The following is a 19,144-nucleotide window of genomic DNA, read 5'->3' as shown; positions in this document are numbered from 1 at the left end:
CACACGAGGGCACAACCTACGTACAACCTAGGGTTAAAATTACGCCCCGACTCGCAGCCACGTTTGGCAACCCTGTCATTTTCCTCGAGAGCCCTTAACGAGAGGCCTCTCCTTCGTGCCGCCACCCTCGAAAAATGCAACCCCTCTCTAAACCGAGGGGAAGGGGGTGGAGTGAAGGTGAAATAAAAGCTGTTACACTCGGTAACGAGGTTGGGACAAGCAATAACGTCGCATGGAAATTTATTACGGTAAACACGGGCGCATCCCCGGGTTACGATCGTTGTAAAACAAGCGATTGCTCTTCTTCCTTTGAGATTCGACGGGGGAAAAAGGGGGAAGGAAATGGAAAGGTTGAAGGGGAAAAATTTTATTTAGAAAGTAGCTTGCTTCGAGTTTCGTTTGTGAAAGTAGAACTCGAAACGTGGAATCAATTCTGTCTTCTTGGAAGTCGACGAAAGGAGTTGTAATTGGGATTCTATTTTCGATGGTAATTTTAATTGTTTGCAATTAGTAGGCAAGTTAAAATTTTAATTCAATTGCATGGAAAAATTAAAATTCCATTTTTCTTTTTTTTTTTTCGTAGACGATAGGTGAGTTTAAAACTTCCATTTTAATGGACGTTTTAAGTAGTTAAAATTTCGAAAGAGGACGTAACGATGGAAGAATCGGAATTCAATTTTCTTTTCGTGGTAATTCAAATTAATAAAAGACGCAAGTTCAAGATTTCGAATCGATATTCGTCTTCCCCTTAAAATTCTATTCTTTTCGTTTATTCACTCGTTATACTTGAACAAATTTTCTACCCATAATAGAGTCCAACGCGATTATCTTCAACCTAACCTCAACTTTACGTTCACCTATAACTCGACTTTTCCACTGGCGATCAACTTCACCAACTTTCAAGTGGAGACCACCGTCATTGATCAGACCGACTCGATACCTTTTGCGTAACTTTTCATTATATTTACACGACTCGTAATACATCGAGGAAGTAGGTTTCTTCGTAATCGATCGCGTAGAGCGATCTTTCTGTTCCATTTTCGCAAGGGGGTGAGAAATGGGTCGGCGAAAATCGCGGAGGTTGCGCAATCGAATCTCAAGAACGCTCGAAAAAAGAAAGGAAAAAAAAAAAAAAAAAGAGAGAAAAAAGTCAAAAGCGAGTTCAGATTTTTGCCAAGAATACGAGAAATACGGCCTATAAAACGAGGTGGGATACCCCTCCCGCGCTTGGCTTCGTTATATTGGATTCTGCGAATCAATAAACCCCGCTTACGTCACGAGCATGCTGATCCTAATACAACGAGGTTGCAACGCGTGTTTCAACACAAAACAGAGAACATCTTCGACTCGTCCGTTCTATCGAAGGGTACTAAAATGTGTCGGTACTGTAAAGTTTTCGTTTCGTTTCAGGCCGAATGTTTTTTCGAAAGAATCGGCCTGTAACAAACGAATCGGTGGAAACTCTCCAAATTGTAATTTCTTTTTTTCTTTTATGTAAAAATAAGATAAACATCCTGAGATATTCGAGAAGTTTTGCGATCGATCATTGTCGATTCGAAATTGTTTGATCTTTGATTCGATAGCGAGAGACGAAGAGATTCGGTATTAGAGATGAAAACGATGAAATAGCAATAACGTGACCTCCTGTTTTCGAGCCAATTGTTATTTCAGACTTTTGGTTAAATTTGTTCAGACATTCCCGTCGTAGGAATAATATTTTTTCGATTATTTCGAGAACGTTCGAGGAGAGACGTTCGTTTTCAATAAGAGAGTTCGGGGGAAGGAGAAATTAAAATTGAAAAACGGAATTGGTGTATCTATATAACACGAGGAAATGGCAAATGCGAAGAGCAAAGTTCACGTCGAGCCACGGGCAATATTTAAGAATTGCAACCTTTGCTCGCCGGGGAAGCAGAACCGAAGAAAAACGATATGTCAAACGGAGTTCACGGATGACGATTACTAAAAAGGGTCTTTGTTAAATGTCACTGCTTTCACCGTCAATTTCACAACGATCATTGACGATCCAATAGACACGATGACTTTCCCTCTTGCTATTTTATCTAAATTAGCCATTAATCAAATTTTACGCCCATTATATAACTTTATAGCAATTAAAAAATCAATCTTCTTCGAGACAAACATTGCCCTTTCCTCTTTTTATTAAGTTTTCTAAGTTCCCGCCTCTGAAACTATTATTAGTCGCAACAACATGGGAATTCAACGTTCAATTTACCTAAATACGTCCCACTCCGATTTTATCCAACAATCGGAGGAATTCGGAAAAATATACACGAAAGATATTTACTCACACTCGCGATTCCCATTTGTAATCCTTTCGCACAATTTCCTCGTAAGACTAAAATTATGACTGTTCAACACTTATCGATAATATCAATAAGATCTTTTTGAAACGTATCCAAAAGATATTTACCCACTTCGATTCTTCCCATCCGTTATCTTCCCGATTCGTAGAAAATCGTAGAAAACGCGAAAGATATTTACTCAAATTTCTCATTTGTAATCCTCTCGTAGACGTCGAATTTCTCATTCCTGATCCTTCCTTCCTTCCTTCCTCTCATCGATTATATCTCTTGAACAATGAAAATACAAAGGAACCGAATCACAAGGTTACACACGCGTTATTATATTCATTTCGTAGAGAAACAATTTTTCAACGAGCTGAAAATTTAAACCATCACGAGGCAGTAATAATTTCATATTCCACTCGTGGAATAATTTTTTCTTACGAGTTAATGTCTCGAGAAACATTCAACGATCGCACGATTGCTGGAGGAGACGCGTCCACCAATGGATATTTACCTGCATCGAATTCCCCAGTCCGTTCACGTTTCGATTTTTTTCGCAAAAAAAGGGGAGACTTGGTTTCGCGGATCGACCGAAAAAAAATACCAACGATTCACGGAGCAGTACACCGCTACGCGTCCAGAATGGAACAACGAAGCGGACAATGAAGCGTTTCGAACACGGTTTTCAGCGTTATTCTTGATCCTCTGTGATGGATCGGTTGGTGACGCGTGAAAAGCGATGACCGTACTTCGAGATCGTAGATCGTGCAGGAACGAAACGCTTTGTGAATTAACCAAGCAGAAGGGATTAGAATTAACGAGACATTTCGAAATAACTTTCGCCATTGGGTGACCGTTGCAGATACGAGGAAAGTTGCCTCGTACAATTTCAATTACGCGTTGCGTCGTGATAATTCCGCGAGAATTGTCCCGACATAAAATTTTTCCCCCAGATTTCTATCGCGCGAAGACGAGAGGGTGCAAGCATACGCATTATCAGAAAGTAAAACTGTGTTATAAACTATTATCTTATCATCATTTTTGATTAACTTTCCCTTTCGAGAAATAATCGAGACAAAAGATAATCCTTTTCTTTTTATAATCTTTTTTTTTTATAGGAATACCGAGAACAAAAATAATTCAATCTTCCTACGAATCCGACCTATCCGCGCATGGAAACAAAAAAAAAAAAAAAAAAGAAAAAAGAAAAAATAGCCTTGCAACGATTCATCGTATCATTCCCCCTCCGATATTTTGTTTCCCGTTTCCTCGAAGCATTGCAATACGTACGGAATAATTAATGCTGGCTGCATGGAGAATCGGTTTCCTCCTTACAAAGATTCAGATCCTTTTTGCGATCGTATAAAAAACGTGAGAAATTGCATTGGACCGTGGAAATAGAAGCTCGATTCCCCGGCTCGTGTAAAAGCCGGACGCTGATTTACAAGGCCAATAGCATTTATCGCAAACTCTGTAAAACGAAGCGAACGTTCGAGATCCTTTTACGGGGGGAAGAGAGAAAGAGAGAGAGAGAGAGAGAGAAAAGAGGAGAGGATTAACAGCCTGTTTCTGAACCCCGTTTCGTTGAAAAGGGATCTGGGATAAACGTTACGCGAGAGAGGCGATGAAAATTCGGCTCTCGTCCTCGTAAAACGCGCGTCGCTCGATGGCCCAGTAAAGGCCGAATGCGGCACGAAAATTTATTACGATCACATCAGCGAGGACTCGTTTTTCGTTTCTCCAAGCACAATTTTTTATATGCTCTTCTTACAGAGAGAAAGAAAAGGGTTGTAATTGAATTTACATCGTTCGTTAAGAGATTGGATCTGAAGAATGTAAATTGGTGATTTATTTGTTTGTTGAATGAAATTTAAGAAATCAATTAGAATTCACGAGAAATCGAAATTTAATCCCCTTAATCATAATCCCAAATTTTGCAATTTTATTCCTTGCTATTTAAAATCTGAACTATCATTTCAGACAATAATTCGATCAATAATTTGAAAAATTTCTAACTAATCACGATATGAAACGTATTCTCTTGTGATTTCCAATAATCACGATAAATAACGTGAGGGATCCATAAGACGGATAAATCACGGATGATAATTAAAAGAGAATACTAGTTACGAGGAAGGAGACGAAGAACACGATTGATTTTACATCGAATTAAACCCATCCATCGTCCACGTTTCACGCGCATCCCTCACCAAAACCCTCGATTCTTTTTCTTTTCTTTTCTTTTATAGTGACTACGATTAATCTCGCCTTCCTCGCAACCACGGAGAAACGTGGTGGCTAGAATTTATCGCCCGCACGAATACTTTGCCTTCGATATCGGCATATTAATTTTCGGCCGAGTACACGAACCCAGAAACTTTCGACCGCACTCTTTAATTACCAACCGATTTTTCATCGTCCCGATTCCGCTCTGTCGCGATTCATCGATGTATAAGAATTACCAAGATTGTTTCGTTGATAATTATAACGATTCGTGCAAAGTTCTCATTAGATTATTATTATTATTATTATTATTTTTTTTTTTTTTTTTTGATTAATTGCGAGTTCGCGAGTTTTCCAAACTTCAAGTTCATAATAAAAAGAAGTAGTAAAAATAAATTTTTATCTAAAACAAGGATGAAGAAAGAAAGAAGGAAATAGGCTCCGATAAACTTTTAATTCTTAAAAATAATAAAAGTAAAAATCCGAAATAGAGATAGATTATTGTACAAGGAAAAATAACGGAATAGTACGAAAAATACTAGGAATCGAAATATCAAGATTCGTTTATACACATGGTTCCGTAAATAAAATCTGACTCTTAACCTTTACCGGGACATTTTTCTGTTGAAAAGGTAGCGGAAATATTCAAACGGCCTCCACCCACGCTGACGAGGAGGGGCTTCGTTGACCGGGCTGACACGGGCCTCAAAAGCTTTATTTGCCGAGCGAGATTTTCCAATTAAACCGTGATTAATCCGCGCGACGAATGCTTAGGGCCGAAATGTTTACGACGCGGGGATGGAATAAGTTGCTTGTATACAGAGCGTCGAAAATCGATACACACTGTGTGGGTGTTGGATGGGCGGGGTTGAGTGCAGAGGAATTGACGATAATCCGATTTCGATGGACGGCACGAGTTGGATAATTCGTTTGCCTCGTGCCATTCCAAAGAGGGAGGAAGAGGGAGGACGGGCGAGAAAGAGAGAGAGAGAGAGAGAGGAAGAAGGGAGGACGATCCGGTTCTATCCTCCTCCCTATTCCCTCCTCTCTCTGTCGTCGAATGGAACTATTGAATTCCGTTTTCCTCGACTCGCGTGACTCGAATCGCGAAAAAATTCGAACTGCGTGGAAGAGGAAAAGCGCCTCGAAATGACGCGGCCACGTCCGCCACGTGAAATATAGGAAATTCTTGCCGATAAAATTCTTCCGATTATCCGCGCCGTTGCTGTAATTAGCTGCGATCCGAATTAATTGTGATCTCGGCGATTCTCGGCATTTATAATCCCAGAAATCCCATTCTATTTTCTTAATCGAATAAAAATATAACACAGAAGAAACACGTCACAGTCGACGAAGAATCGTTGCCAGATCGGTCGTCACGTCACGTGTTATTATATATTGGAAAGATATTGGAATGCAAAATAGTAAATACTTATATTAAATAATTTCCATATGTTGAATATTCGTATTTGTACAATGTTTTACGCGTGGATATTTTACGAGGGAATAAAGATATTCAAATTAACGATGTTTTAATTAAGCGAATGATTAAAAATTAGAAACTATTTTGCAATCTGTAAATTTATACCGCGAGAAAAGTGAGAGAAAGATCGTATATTCGTGCGCTACGCTGTCGCTTTCTGTAAATAAATGTATTTAAATATTCGCTCTATGGATCATTTTATTACGACGCAAAAAAATCTCGTTCGATTGTAAATTATTATATAGTCAATTACCAAGACAGATAAGATAAGTTGATAAAAATTTCCATCGTAAATAAAATCAAAATCTGCATCACGATTTCATTATAATTTATTAAACCATCCTGGTCAATTAATTCATCAAACGCGAATCGTCGACGCCATCTCGAATAGCTTACTGCGACCTTGCTATTATTGTCGCGCTATTTTCGTGAGCAACCCGAGCAATCTGACGTAAATAAATGCGTAAATACCTACATTGCGTTTTGACCCATTATAATTCATTACATTACCCGCGCCTAATTAATTAATTCTTTCAACGCGATGCGTCACAAAGCCTAAATCGCGAATGGAAATCGCCATTTCCGTAGTAAAAGCAAGAGTTCCAGACGGCGTTACGACTTTAACGTAATTTGTCATAATAGGCATGTTTGTTTGATGTAATACCAGGAGTCTGAGTCACGCGGCGATCGTTCCAGATCCAACCTTGAAGAAAAGCGAAACGCCTCGGATCGACTGGCAACGAGTTGCGATTTCCAGATCGATCCGTCGAACCGATGGTATTTCATTTACCTTTTAAACGAGGCTGCATTCCAACGGATGAATCGTCTCGATGAATCGATATTCTAACACTATTACACCTTTCTTCACCGCGAAAACTTAACACGCTCGATCGGTAATCACTTATAAGCATAGGATATCCATCGTAAATGTTAGTATGGTTTTTCGAATATTGTCAACAATGTAATGGAAAGTAAGAACAGATATTAAACAGCATTCTATCGATAACGAAAGGCAATATAAATGCTGGAATAGTAAATATGTTCATAAAGAATTCTAATATAATATTTTTATTGCAAAGTATCAATAAAATGCATCGCGTATCGATTTGCATTTGTAAAAAGTATGCAAAAAAAAAAAAAAAAGAAAAAAAAAGAGTGGAGAATGCATATTGTAGGATCAAACATCGCTGAAACGCTTTTTCTTTAATAAAGAAGTCAGGGACGCTTTTAATTTTTTTAAATGACATCACACAATCTTTTCTATTCATTTCTATTTTGTAAGTAATATCGTGAAAAAAATTCAAGGATATTGATAATATTGCTCATTTTTTTTAAAGCTTGTTTCCATTAAATTTTTATTTATAGAAATGATTTAATGGATAAAAGATAGTAGAATTTTGTCTCGCGAAATTTTGCGCAATTCATAATAACGTGATCACATATCTTTATAATATAAACAAAAATCTATGACACACAAATCTGTCCATCTATTTTTGTTTTGTTAAAGCGTGCCATTGAATGTTTCTATGAGGTTATTGATTCACTGCGCATTACTAAAGAATTTTATCATATTTAACAATCATTCTTCTAAGTAAATTATTAGAGATAACTATTTCGTATCGCAGAATTTTTTCACGATATAATATTGAATATTCTAATTTTTTTCAGATTAATATTTTTATATAACATCACTTCGTGATTACCAAAGATGAATCGCTGTGACTGTTACGAAATCATCACTTATATATATATATATATCATTATGCTATATGTGTTACTAAAATATCACCAACATATGTGTTTCGTACTTTCGAAACGATTCTCGATTGTTCAATTTTATATACGCTATTGTGACAATTTTTTTTTTTTTTATCAATTCAAACAATAAAGACGCATCACCAATTCGAAATAAAATATTTGATTCGACGCGACGCGATATTTGAAATTACGTTGTAAGTGAAGTTATCTCAAAGCAATCGATATATCGAATGAATTGCGATAATCGCAGAATCGTAGAATTTGGCGCGACTACTGCGCCACAGAACGCGGCAAAGATACTCTTGAACCGTTACGATGTCGAACGTGCTCCGATCGCGTGACGCGTTACAGAATTCGCATCGCGACGGGTTTTGTGCATACATTACTTAACCGTGTGACGCGTGTGTACACAACAGTTGTGGAAAAAAAACAGGCTTGTGATCACGCGAGTTACTGTTCCCCGGAGTGAACGCGATCAAAAGACTCGAAGGTGTTCTCGAATCATAGAAGAAAAGTTCGATACTCACATGTTTTCGTCGAATCAGCGAACACTATTCTCGTCCCTCGAATGAAAGTACGAAAGCACGAAATGACGTCAGTGGAAGATCACTAAGTTCGGCAACACCCTCGGAATATCCTTGTCCGGAATACGGAATATCCACACTTCTGCTTTCTCACCGTGCTCCTACAAGGTACGACCACGAAATATTTTCTTCTATTACACTCTTTTCTATTCTAAAGATTGTGGCTCCCCCAAAAAACGGGAACAAGCTGTCACTCGCGTAATCAATTCTCACTGCGATCCCGGTATTGCACCCGGTATTGAAATAAGGTTATGTCTCGTATCGTTGACGCGTAAAATACGTTACGTATAAAAGTAAAAAAAGAAAGACGCGGAGATCCGGAAGAAAGGGAAAACGATCGGAACAGTCACGGTTGCGATCGACACTGCTCCTCCTTTCTTCGTTATGTTTTTTCTTCTATCGATATTCGGTCGTGTTGCTCGTTGCAACGACGTTCGCGGTGTGTCGTGTCAGTTCTCGAATGAAGCACTGAGGAAAGAACTCGTCCTTTGCGCGCGCGCGTTACCGCACACGCGTATATCTATATACATATATAGACAAGTATAGATATTATATACAACACGCGTGCCCCTGTAATGTCCTTCGTTCCGCGAGCGAACGTTTTTCTTTTTTTGGTCAGAACGGTTACCGATTCGTAAACCTACACGAACAGTCACTCGCGAGTGCCGTTGCGAGACTGGAACGCGGGGAAACATGTGCGGCCTCTTACATATCGCTTTGGGCGAAGGGGGAGTCGGGGAGAGGAGTAGGGGGAGCCACCGAGGTCTTCGGTGGGGGAAGATCCCACTCCGCGAGCCACGAGAGGGGTATAATTGGCAAGGACGCGCGAGACTTCGACGTGTCGCGGTCGCTCTACGTACTACTTTTTTCCTAGCGCTTGTTCTTGCTTTCTTGCGGCCACATTGATAAGGAAAGTACATCGAAGAACCCCTCTTTTCTTGAGATCTGAAATAGGATGATTTCGAGGGAGGGGGGAAGATCGCTCTATTTTATACGTTTAGGAAAACTATCTAGTGAATCTATCACTAAAGATAGGGTGAGAGCTTGTTCCCTTTCGAGTTGGTTAACTATATTTAGAGCCTAGTTTCCCACCCGTTGTTGAGATATAGCGAGGGAAATAGAACACCAAGAGTAGCTGGTATAAACGATGTCCGTTATAAATCGAGTTAACTCGTTGAATTTTTTTAATATCCACTCGTAAATACAAATTACCCAAGAAAATATTACCAGCAACTTTAATTAGTGATTCAGCCTTCTGCACTTAGGTTTTTCGTAATCTCGTTATTTATGGAACTTATTGCACGATGCAAACGAGTCTAACACGGTAATATCACGCGCGAAATCGTATCTCCGATCTGGTTTACTTATTCTATCGTTCACACAAATTTCTATAAGACGGATGGATAACTCGATGATTTCCAAGATCATAATAATGTCGGGGGTTAAATATATCGTTCGACCTGGAGAACGATAATCGTAACGCCTCGATCTTTCGGGCTATCGTTTAATCGCGTCAAGATCGAGTGACCTTGATTCACTTACGCGTAAGCACAAAAAACGACAACAGAACGTGCAGGAAGCCTCCTATCTGAAGACAATCGCGACAAATCGCAAGGTAGATTCGTATCGCGACTTCCGCGATGAGGTAAGACCGACGAGACGTAATCGTGATTATAAACTCGTGTCGGGGCGGAATCCATTTTTCTTCTTCTCGTAATACACGGACGAAAGGTTTCGCCGGATGATTGCGATATCGCAGCTACCGTAAATTCGTTCGCCAGGATTAGAGGATCGTTTTTCGATTCGACACGCTCCTTTGCACGGTCATTGCATCGAATTTTCGTATTTCTTTTTATATATATATATTTTATTTATTGATTTTCTAATATGGAATTGTCTGGTTCGATATCTTTTCCTTTTTCTTGCATCAATCATTTCGAATCGATATTTGTTTATGATTAAACGCATCTTTTATGCACGGATGTGTACAATCGATCGAAATTTCAAATAGGTTTGAGACACGTGGAATTTAAAGTATCGATTTATAATGCACTTTATAAGATCTATCTCGGAGATGTCGAGACGTTTTACGATATATTCGGCCAGGGAACGTTGTTCAAGATCAAAACAACATGTTACATAATGCATAAATGAAATAACGCATCGGTTAGAATTGGTTACATAAACTTGCAACAAAAATATCAAAGATTGCGTGCTTGCGAAGGAAGAGAGAAAGGAAAGTATCGCGGATTTGTGAGTCAGTTTTCAGAAACGGTGCCTAGCATTTAGTTATTATGAGTGGTTAAAAGTGCCCCATTTCCTTCCGAAACGAGACACGTTATTGCAATTCCAACTTTACTTAACTTCGCAAAACGAGTCAAAAGTGAGTCAAATAAATTTCAAATTCGCTCCAAATTCGCTCTATTCGACTCGAATTCTTCGAATTTTTCCAAAACTTTTGCAATACCGTCCACGAACATCCACGCTTAAACGACGAACGTTTTATTCATAAAAATGGCGAAATCTGACTCTGATTCAACTTCCCCCATTCCGCTATAAACCATTCGATCAACGAGTGGATGTTTTCCAAGCGGCGCGTATTTATATCAAAAGCCCTGATGTGTGTCTTTTTAACATCCCCTCCGACGTATTTGCCGGTCGTGGTGGCGTGGACGTAAAATGTGTCACGCTTACAGAGATGGGGGGACGATAGAAAAAGCACGCACGAGCGCACAGTTCAGGGGGTGCAGGGCTCGGGCACGTGAAAAGTTCAACAGGAAGGAAACATCATGAGCGTATATACGCCAACACAGACACACACACACACACATTCTTCATCTCCTCGCTTCACTCTTCCTTTCATGCGTGTGCCTTTTAAAGGTCCCATGGAAAGCAGCACGCGCTCGGTAAATAAAAGGCAGGGCGCATTGCACTGTTCCTCGACTCGTTTCCGTTCCAATGTTTAACGACTCGACCCGGTTATCTGCGGCGTTATCCACGGCGTCCACCTCCTTATCGCCTACCAACCACCCCCTCACCTTAGAAACACTTCCTCCTCCTTGAATTCGGTTTAGTCTCGTCTCGATCGATCGACGCCGACCGCGTTTCTTCTTATCGTTTCGTCTCTTCTTATCCATTTTTTTCCTCGATACCCCTTCCCAACCCCGACGCGGCTCCAGCTCGCTGCTCCTTCCGCTGCCACCTCCCCTCCCCACGATCCAGTTACTCCCTCGTTTGCACGCCCGTAACGCTTGGTCCGCCCCTGTTGACTTTCCTTTTAACCCGTATTTACGGATCCCATCTCTTATTTGTTCCTCCCGCCGCTCCATATAATTTTATTTGCAATCACTCTCCCTCGTGTTTGGATTAACCCCGTCATGGTACGCGGTTTCGAATCGACACGAATCTCTTTCTCGTGTTCCGGGGAAAGTGTCCAACTATAAGGCAAAAATATATATACTTCTTCTCTTCTCTCGGTTTCAATTTTAACTTTAGAGAATTCCAATTCGATTCTTCATCCTTTTAATCCTTCTTCTAATCTCCTCGAAACTATTTCATGACGCTCTCGCTTCTGCCTCTCCTCTCCTTTCCTTCGTTGCACCGGGTTGGCCAATTTTTCTGGCGCAGCAACGTGAGAGAAACGGTGAGAATAAGAATGCCTCTTCTCCATAAAGCGCGGAAAACCGCACTCGTACAATACACGCATTACGTGTCGCGCATATTATATCGTTCGACCGAGCCAGGTTTTTCGACCGAGATTAAGAGCGAGCACGTAGTAGCTCGCGACTTTGTCCGGTCTAAGTATGCCAAGGATTACCGGTATGAACTTTTACAGGCCGCGAACGCAATAATCCGATAATATATCCGAGCAGGAAACCGGGGGCCGTGTTACTACAGCGATACTACCGGCGACAGATTAACGAGGGGAACAGTTCGGGAACTTGGTATCGGGCTTGGCTTCGGTTTGTGACGATTAATTAGAATTTTTAATCCCTCGATCTCGATGGAGACGTGCGATTTCTTTTCGAGCGTGTGGAAATCTTTAAAATTCTGATCGAGTAGGATTTTTTTTCTGGTTATAATCGATGGGATATCCTGAGACACAGAGTCGTTTCATTGTGCATCATCCAGAAGTTTCGATAGAGTGTTATATATATATTGTGTAGATTGAATATAGATTGATTTTAACAATTTTAACATAAAATTGTCGATCGAGACTTATTTGTTAAATATAAATTAAGAGACTTTATAGGTTGTATGGATTATTAATCTCTTCACGTCTAGTTATGCGAAGGGATCGAAGATGATTTTTAAAACTTTTCGAGTGGTTCGTTAACTTTTCGAGTGGTTGGACTGATTAGTATTATTTAAAATAAATGTAAATTTTTGAAATTTACGTTCAGTTCCTATAATTTTTTATGATAATACAATTTTAAAACTCGGAGCGTGAATTGATAGTAAATATGCCAAGTAACGATGATTCGGCTTTTAGAGATCTTCCGAGACGGAAAGGTACAAAAGTTGTTAAGTTGTTATTTTTTTTTTTTTTTTTTTCAGATAGAAGAATTTCAGAAATTATTTGTATCAATAACAAGGCAACCGATAAGTAAATTTATCGTAAAGCGCGTATAATATATCGCAGTCATGGTCGAAGGAATTTTTTGGAAAATTTTGGAATATTTTTTTTTTTTTCTCATTCACGGAACAATAATCAAATTATTGATGAAGTTAAATTTATACGATGCATTAATCGAAGCGAAGCGAATAGAATATTTTTGTAACGGATCAAATTTTATTCGAGATGAAACGAGGTTAGAATAGATTAATTTAAGGAGTAATTCAGGTAACCGCACGTGATCGCGATTTGTAGACAAATTAATATTTCCTCCACATGAAAACCGGGGGCCACCGGTTTGAGTAATATATAGCCTCGCGATACGATCTGAGCAAACATTAGCAGCCGGTTGCGCGACGAGCAACGGAAAAGTTCGTTTCCTTGATGCAACACAACGCGGCTCGTGAAAGAAACGGAAACAATTCGTTCTTCGGTTGCCACGATTATTTTCACCTTGAGCGTATCTACCAATTAATCCGTAGGCTTTACTTTATCTCGGTCGAAAAAATAACCAAGATTCATCGCGATTTTACTCGTAAATATTCCGAATTTTTAACATCGTATCCGTATTCATTTTCAACTGAATATAAAAATATGTCGCGCGAAATTTCACGTCTATTCATATCTTGATGTACGAAATAAAGTATAACTTTTACGACGATATTTGCCACATATATTTTTCGACATATTTAACATTTTCATAACCTTTATTATATTCCTTCTAAATTCTAAATTCAACGAAACATCGTGCATGCAGCACGTTTTATAATTAATAAATCTCACTTCTGTTTTCAACAAACAAACAAAATAAAAATATCGTACGCGTTTTACGAGAAGTCATTGCGACACGAGGATCAACATCTCGGACATTAGGAAAACTCTGGAAAAGGAAATGGAAAAAAGTGAGAAAGTTGGAGGAGGGGGAAATGTAATTATAATATAAACACACAAACACATATACATCGGGGGAAAAACTACGTTTCTGCGTAGTTACGATTACGTGTACTAGGAAGTTAATCGATCGTGGTCGTGTACGTAATCGGTACGATGCGAAAATTTATGCAACCCCGGCTCGCCGATAAATCGTGGCTTGATTAATTGCCACCGATAACCAGGCCGATAATCGTGTTTGTCCTTTACCGAAGGCGCCGCTCAACCAAGTTTCTATTTTGCACAGTTCCACCTCTCTTCGTGGTCACGGCCAACAGGCTGAAAACACACTTGTATTAGTATTCGCTCGCTCGCTCGCTCGTCCATCGTTATTTTGCGTAACAAGCTAACGTTCTTCCAGCACCGTTTTACGACTGACCTCGTGGCACGTGAACGAGCGGAATTCAACCAACATCGAGATATTGCGATCGGCCAGTAAAAAAAAAAAAACCTCCTACTGCGCGAACTACCCAATTGCATTTTCCATCCCAATTTCCGTATTTTTGCCACGGCTACCTCTTCTTGCTTGCTTACTCGAGTAGTACTTTTTCATTTTTTAATGGAATGCAGTTGAATAATGTAATTGAATATATTGGTAATTTGCATAAAATAAATTGATAATTTATTATCGATTCGAAGATAAATTTTTTGAGGATAAATTAAAAATGAAAGGGGGACAGTTAACGGGAGATCGAGTTAGCGTCGAGCTAATAGTCAAGATTGGCTTTGAATCTAGTTTTAATTTCGTTCTCGATTGCGAAATGTCAACTGTGGCATGCAGTTCCTCCTATCTCTATCGTTCTTGAGGTTAAATAAATTCGGCCGTGTCTCTATCCATTTCCAGATGAAAATGATTTCCGACCAATCGGATCCTTTGGGAAAAAATAGAACGAACGCAACAACGTGTCGGAATTTCGATCGTTTCAACGAGAATTCCGTTGGGAGAAAATTTCTTTTCGCGAGGCAACTCGTTTCCAACCTTAAATTCACGTTCGTTGCTCGAGCGAATCGACGTTATAACAACCGATATCGAGATTGTTTTTCTCGCCAAGGAACAAACACAATTTCTCAATATCACGCGACTCGTTGGCCGACCGCGAGTCGGGGAAATACTCGCGCCTCCTCCCGTTTCTTTCGTGGAAGAAATTCGTGGAAACGTACGTGCCCTCCGTTCGACATAAAAATATATTTGCGAAAATCCGAGGCAAGGAATTTTAGAAGCCTCGATCGAAGTCAAATATTTGCGCGAGTCGAGGCGATCGCAAACCTCGTATTTCCGCGTGTGTATGCATATTCGGCCACGATGATCGGCAGAGAGCCGAGATATCTATCTCGTGACCGATCGACCGACCAACCGATCGATCGAACTTTTTCGATTTCGAGTTTTTCGAGCCGCTCTCGACTTCCTTCTTCTTCTTCTTCTCGGAGATGAAATTACATCTGACGCGGTCGCTAAAGTCTCGTGTGGAATAATATCCACAACGCCTTGTTTCTTTCCCTTTTCAACCGTCGTACGAGCCTCGATATTGTTAGTTATCGAGTGATAAAATCGATAGCTGTTATAAAAGTAAACACACTCGCACAAGGAAATATTTCCACATGGAGCTTAAGGGTAAATGTATATATATATATACGGAAGGGACGTATCCAGTCGTTGATCGATATCTTATCCGGGGAACTGGTTTCATTGTATATCGGTTTGAACGATCTAATTCGATCGGTGCCTCTTCCATGGAATTGTCTATAGATTCTAGTCGAACAAAACTGTAATCGAACACTTTATTTCCAATACTTCCGCGTGGATGGGGGATAGGTTGCGGGATTTTCTTTCACCGGACATTGGATAATTACGTTTCGCTCTCGGATAACTGTTTACTTCCGTTCTTATGAAATTGTTCCGTTCCGTTCCGTTCCGTTTCGTTTCGCCTCTAAAAGTATTCGATCGAAGATAGAAGGTTTGTTCAAGAAATTCGGGAGAAAAAAAATCAAGCCTTTTTTTTTTTTTTTCAAGTAACAGTCACGAAGATGTTTCGTGAGATTATCATACAAATGTACCGATTTTAAATGCTTTCTAAATTAATTATTCATCAAATTTTCTCTATCATCGGCTGGAATCTCCATTCCAGGTCGTCGAACAGGTCAAATGTCGCGCGCTTCCATTTCGCCAAAGCGAAAATTTATCGAAACTCGAGTCGACGAAATAGCTCTAAAAAAAAAAAAAAAAAAAAAAAAAAGAAAAAAAAGAGAAAGAAAGAAAGAAAGAAAAATGCAGAACAGAGTCATTCGTCAGCCTTTCAGACTATTTCGTCAAGCGAGATACGAGAACACCGGCGATAGCCAGTTAAGCTTTTATCAGCGGACCCGCACACCGGTCACGAGCGTGAAATTGCACGTCGTGGAATAAAGCGAGTATACACGTGACTCGTTGTCGAAACTCGACCCGGCCACCTCCGATTCCCCGTGGAAAACAATTTTCGACTTTTCCTCCCGCGCTTCTCGATTCGTAGAAGGAATCGAATGCAGCAATAACGACTGATTACGAATTCAACGAGCGAACGGCGATGAACGGTTGCGCGCTGCTTATTTATCGAATCGCTGTGTAATTAATTACGAGTTAAACGCGGCGTAACAAACGTATGAATTGGTCGTGGCACGGGACATTAGGTATTAGATCGAACGTTGGTTGACAATTACGAGCGTGGTTGTGGCTCTCTAATATCGCTTTACTTCGATCTGTGCTCGATATATCGGGCTCGAGTTCGTTCCACACGACGATGTTTCGTTCGTTCGTTCGTTTCAACGGGATCGATGCGAATTTTCGTTATATTCGCGTGTACGCCGCGATATCGCGGAATACATTCCTATTATCGTTTATTTCAAACGACTGTTATTTGTAATGTAATCAGTGAAAAATAATCATTCCTTTAACTATGCAGTATGCAATTGGTACTTATTGCAAATCACAGTTGAAACTTTAATGTTTATGGATTAAGTATAGATATAACCGTAAAAAGTTTACGATCTTTCTTGCTATTTACGCAATCGATTTCACGTATTTATTATAGCACGACGACGGTGGTTTTCATTACGATTAATTTTATTCCCGGTATATTATCAAGGATGGATAAAAATTTGGTTTGGATCGAATCGAAGTATCCCCCAACGTGCGTACGATTCGTAGAACGAGCCCGAATCGTGATCTCATCTCTTTTGGCGACCAAGTAATTATTTCGCACTCCATTATTCAATTCGTAAGGGTTAATTCAAATTTGGGTTAATCGAAATGTTTACGCGTAATCCTCGGCAGAGTTAACAATCAAGGCGATCGTGGAATCGTACCAAGTATCGGTATTAATATCGAACCCGTCGCGCAGATATCTCTTCAGCTCTCGCTCGATAAAAATTATTATTCTGAGAGAGAGAGAGAGAGAGAGAGAGAAAATAATAATAATAACAACACAAATTATCGATATTCTCCACATATATAAATCATAGTTGCAATTAAAAAACTTTCAATGTTCGTTCCAAGTTTTATATAGAGTGTTATAAAGAAGAGGAGAAATCAAAGTTCGAACTCGTAAAAAAAAATTCTTTCCATATCTAAAATATAAAAACAGTGAAAAATTCGAATCAATTGTCTGGAATCACGCGCGATTCAAAAATTAATGCCGATAATCGGAATCAACGAAAATATCGAATCGTAAACATTCGACTTCTAAGTTCTAATTTCACACTTGAAACGAAATGACTGAAACGTGAAAAGATCAATTTTCGAATCGAAGAAACGAGAATAGATCGATAATTTTTCACGCAAGCCTGCGTGCGACCAACTTCTCATTCCAAAGCCATACGCCACGCGTCGGCATCGAAACTAATAAGACTCGGACGACGCCACGTGACCAGATAGATTAATGATCGTACGACAGCCGTTTAACTCCGCCGCGTAATTCGGTGCGGAGCACGAGCCGTGCACCGCCATTCACGGCGGAGAAGTGGTTCTGGTTTAAGGCGGATCCGAGCCGGGCGTACGTACGTACGCGAGTGAACGGGTTCACTCGATTTCATTCATTTGCCGGATAATCGCCGTGTTCCTGTTTGCGGCTCAGGGACGTGCCAACGCGCGAGTGCACGCACTCAAGGTCTCGAGTTCCGCACTCCACTCGAGCTTCTGCTCGTCCTACCAGCTCGTCTTTTTCGCCCTTTCTCTCGTTCCCTTGTCGAAACCGAGGTGCGCCATACTCGTCGTCGATCCCTCGTTGGAACCTAAAGATTCGTTCCAAAAGAAGAGAGAGAGAGAGAGAGAGAGAGAGAGAGAGAGAGAGAGATTCGCTTATCTTTTTTCTCTCTCTCTTTGACAAAAATTATTAAAATCGGAGCAGAAAGAAAGATTCTTTTTCTCGAGTTTTATATGTTTTACGTATATTGGAAAGTTTCTTTTCTCGGATTATATTCGATCGAGAAATTTTCTTATCTTTCTTCTTTCTCATTGTTCTTTTTTTTTCTTTTTTCGAGATAAATTCTTTGGTTTCTTGGAAGTAAACTTTTTAAAATGCAATTCCTTGTAGATAAATCGTTGATCGCATTTTTTTTTTTTTTTTTTTTTTTTTTAGACTTATTCGTGTATTTGAATCGTTTGTTGCGAAGTTAAGATCGAGATAGTTTAATGCACACTTAGTGTAAACGTATATGGAGAAAAAAAAATTAATCTAGAAAATTCTACGCTATAGTAAAATATATACGCACTAAAGGATTAATTTATATTTTAATTTCGCATTAGCTCTTCTATTAATTAATGATAATTGCTACTTGTTGTAAATTGCTGAGACACGATAGGTTGGTCAAGTTAAATTTATGCAACTTTAAAGGTCATTTCTGCTTCGTTCGAACATATTTTTAATACTTTCTCAACGGTTGAATAATCTATGTGTGATTCACGTGAATTCGCGAAAATGTTATTTACGTTATTGGACGAAATTGAGCGTGAAAATTTTTGGATTTTCATTCTAAAAGTGTCTAATATAACATTTAACAAAACTCGAAAACAAGTATATTTAGACTAGAAAGAAGCTAATTCAACTGTCGCCATTCGTCATATAAACTGATATTTTCCCGGACCCAACCGAATCTTTCCAACTTCCTTCGTGCCAATTTTCGACCTGTCTAGAAATAGGTCCCCTCTAGAACCCGTTTTTGCCATTAAACCTATACATCATTCCTCCTCTTCCTTGCTCCCTGGATGAAT

General features: G+C 39.5%; 1 protein-coding gene across 2 annotated transcripts in view; it reads right to left on the bottom strand.

Moving 5' to 3' along the window:
- The window catches only part of LOC100871167 (uncharacterized), a 104,947-nt gene that overhangs the window by 42,567 nt on the left and 43,236 nt on the right, over positions 1 to 19,144 (bottom strand). Inside the window, exon 3 of one of the 2 annotated variants that reach the window (XM_086909658.1) lies at positions 8,301 to 8,458. The exons of the other annotated variant lie outside the window; for it this stretch is intronic. The gene's annotated coding sequence lies outside the window, so the exon portion shown is untranslated. The remainder of the gene's footprint in view (positions 1 to 8,300; positions 8,459 to 19,144) is intronic. 2 annotated transcript variants of the gene reach the window in all.

Source organism: Apis florea, unplaced genomic scaffold, assembly GCF_048593485.1.
Source record: "Apis florea isolate Af1SG1 unplaced genomic scaffold, ASM4859348v1 contig_3158_pilon, whole genome shotgun sequence".
NCBI lineage: Eukaryota > Metazoa > Arthropoda > Insecta > Hymenoptera > Apidae > Apis > Apis florea.
Note: the sequence above shows the minus strand (reverse complement) of the source record. Positions and strands in the feature narration are given on the sequence as shown.